Genomic DNA, 3,425 nt, shown 5'->3' on the forward strand with positions numbered 1-3,425 from the left:
GAAGATTAATCTATCTTTATTCATTCACACCTTGCAGAGAATTATTTATGCTTTCTGACTATGTAAAATCTAAGCAATTGAAGACATTTTCTTTTTTTTTTTAAGATTTTATTAATTTTTTTTTTGAGAGAGAGAGAGAGCACAAGCAGTGGGAGCGGCAGGCAGAGGGAGAGGGAGAAGCTGACTCTGTGCTGAGTGCAGGGCCCGACTTGGGGCTCCATCTCACGACCCTGAGATCATGACCTGAGCTGAAATCAAGAGTCAGACACTTAACTGACTGAACCACCCAGGCGACCCTAACAAGTTTGTTTTCAAAACTGGTTTCATTCTTTTCATTCATCAAATGCTTGCAACAGAGGCTGCTAGTGCTCACCAATATCAAGCTATCCTTTCCTTCCCAGTCACACAGCTAGACTGCACCTCCCAAGTCCCTGCTGTACAGAGGTGGTCATGTAACTAGTCTTGGCCAGTAGAATGTGGTCCCTAATCTCTCCTTGGATTTTCCAAGAGTCCCTCTCCCCTTGTCTGTTGGTTGGATGCAGAGAATCTTCAGAGGAGTCTAGGGCTCCAGAAGACGGAAGGGCCACCAGGTAAGTGAAGCCTGAGTCCCTGAGTGACCATGTGGAGCAGAGCTCCTTGCCCCACACCTGCCATCTTGGATTGTGACTCTTTTTTGGTTAAGCCAGTTAGATTTGGCTATTGCATGATATGGCAGTGAGCCTCTCCGGACTAATGTACATCATACCTCTTAGACTCTGATGAAGTTCCTGGGACTTTGGATTCTCGTGTCTAAACCCTGAATAACAGGGCGCCTGGGAGGCTCATTCGGTTGAGCGGCTGCCTTTGGCTCAGGTCATGATCCTGGAGTCCCGGGATCTGGCCCCGAGTTGGGCTCCCTGCTCAGCGGGGAGCCTGCTTCTCCCTCTGCTTCTCGCTCTCTCACTCTCTCTCAAATAAATAAATAAAATCTTTAAACCCTAAATATCTAGAGCACTAGACACAGCTACTGTTTTTGGATTTATTTAAGATTAGTGTTGTGCTTTTGTAGCCCCCTGGGGCAAAGCACTCCTCTTGATTCAGTTTCTGTTTCACCATCTGTCAGTGTCATTAAGTCCAGCCACCTCTGCAGATTTCTGTGAGGACAGTTAGCTGCGTCGCTGATAAGAAGCTTTGACTGTTCAGGGCTCCTGCTTTACAGTTGCCACCCGCCTTCAACAGCTCTGTCAACAGGCCTAAGGGCCCCCCTGCCTCTCTGCAAAGTGCCGGGATCTTTCCCACATTGTCTTGAACGTGTCCTTTGAGATGGTGAGCTGTCAGCACCCAGTAGAGCCTGACCCACAGTGCCAGAACTTTCGATAACATAAACAGCCCACTGAGTTCTCAGAGAATGAGGAATCTATTTTAATATCAGCCTCAAGTTCCCTTTTTGTGTCCTCAGGGAGAGATATGCGCCAATTCATTCTATCTGTGTTGTGGAATGAGTCAGAGTGCTAGTAATTTGAACGCAGAGACCAAATTCTGGTGTATTAGGTTCAAAAACCCTCAGTAGACATAGGAAGTGAATAAATTTCTCTGGCTGCTCAAACTTGCCAAATGTGTATTTTTATGGTTCAGCTACATAGATTCACTGGCTTAGCAATAATGTAAGGTGGGTAGAGGTCTGGATAATGTCTGTACGTCTCCTGGAGGGGCTTTGAAGCAAGACCATGTCTGTTAGATAACCCTGTGCGTAAATGGGGAATGTGACTCTGGCAGTGTGGTGAATAAAAATGTTTTGTAGGATTATTCCAATACTGTAGTATTTTGCTTCCAGCAAAAATGTTTAGGGTTGTATAAAAGAGTAGCCCATGGGCTTGTATTCTGGCTGAAAAGTGATTGAGAACCACTAATCTAACAGTCCTGGGTTTTTTTGAGATTTGACATTCAAACACTGTTGAAGGTGCACTCATTTGAATTGCTTTCTCACAACTATATCCCTTTTATGTGAAAAACTGAATGACAGAGGTCAAGGCCTGAAGTCATCTAAGAGATGTTACAGTTCAGTCTTCTCAAGTGACAGTCACACACCTAATACTGCATAGAACTGGGAATAACAAGTGTTCTGGGTAAAACATTTTAAGAGACCTCCAAAGGCAGAAGTATTATTGCTGATATTCACAAACATAGGCAAAATCATGCCTCTGAGAGGGCGCCTGGGTGGCTCAGTCAGTTAAGTGTCTGCCTTCGGCTCAGGTCATGATCTCAGGGTCCTGGGATCGAGCCCCGCGTCGGGCTCCTTGCTCAGCGGGGAGCCTGCTTCTCCCTCTCCCTCTCCCACTCATGCTCACACGAGCATGTGTGTGTGTGTGTGTGTGCTCTCTCTCAAATAAGTAAAATCTTTTAAAAAATCATCCTCTGAAGATTAAATTGATGCTAGGAGAAACATGCATATAAATGATCTCCACAGGCGGTCAAGTGTTATATTAAATGATGGTTATCATTGCTTCTTTTACTACAAATGTTTATTGTGCTTCTAGGATACACCAGCCACTGTGCTTAGTCATTTAGATGCATCAGCAAACAATTCAAAGTCCATGCCATATATATTTGAGTGTTGGACAAACAATATAGGACAGATTTCTAAGACAAGGTCAGGAGGTGACTGATGATGTTTCGATATAAAATAAAGCAAGGTAAGTGTGCAGAGAGTTACAGGTACTGGTATTTTGCATCGTATGGTCTTTAAGGAGGTGACATTGATGGGAACCCCGAGAGATGACAAGGAGTGAGCCATGTGGAGATATGAAGAGGGTAAAGATAAGAACTTAGGAGTGTTCAACATCCAGATGTTATTTATAGCCATGGACTTGGAGGAGATTATCTAGAGAGAGAATGTTGAGAGAAATCGAGATAGACAAGAAGGACACTCCCAGGTCACTCCATCAGTTAGAGGCCGCAAAGAGGAAGAAGAGGCAGCAGTGAAGACCAAGAAGAAGCGATGGGTCAGGGGGAAGGAAGACAGGGAGTGTGTGATGTCCCAGAAGCCAAGTGAAGAAAGGGTTTTAAGAAAGAAACTGAGCGAGTGGTTATCTATACAGAAACAAACATTATAATTAAATTCCTAACAGAAAAACAGGTTCCACTTGGATTAGAGATCTACATGTGAAGAGCAAACCTGAAAACCTTTTCAAAGAAAGTATAGACAAATATTTTTATGACCTCAGTCAATGGAAGAATGTCTTTTAAAAAGACATAAATAGCACATACCACAGAGGGGAAAACATGAACAAATTTTAAATTTCTATTCATTGAAAACCAGTATTAAAAAGTAAAAAGACAGGGGTGCCTGGGTGGTGCAATCAGTTGAGTGTCTGACTCTTGGTTTTGGCTCAGGTCATGATCTCGTGGTCATGGGATCGAGCCCCACATCCAGCTCTGCACTCAGC

Source organism: Leptonychotes weddellii, chromosome 3, assembly GCF_054177405.1.
Source record: "Leptonychotes weddellii isolate Sample4059 chromosome 3, ASM5417740v2, whole genome shotgun sequence".
NCBI lineage: Eukaryota > Metazoa > Chordata > Mammalia > Carnivora > Phocidae > Leptonychotes > Leptonychotes weddellii.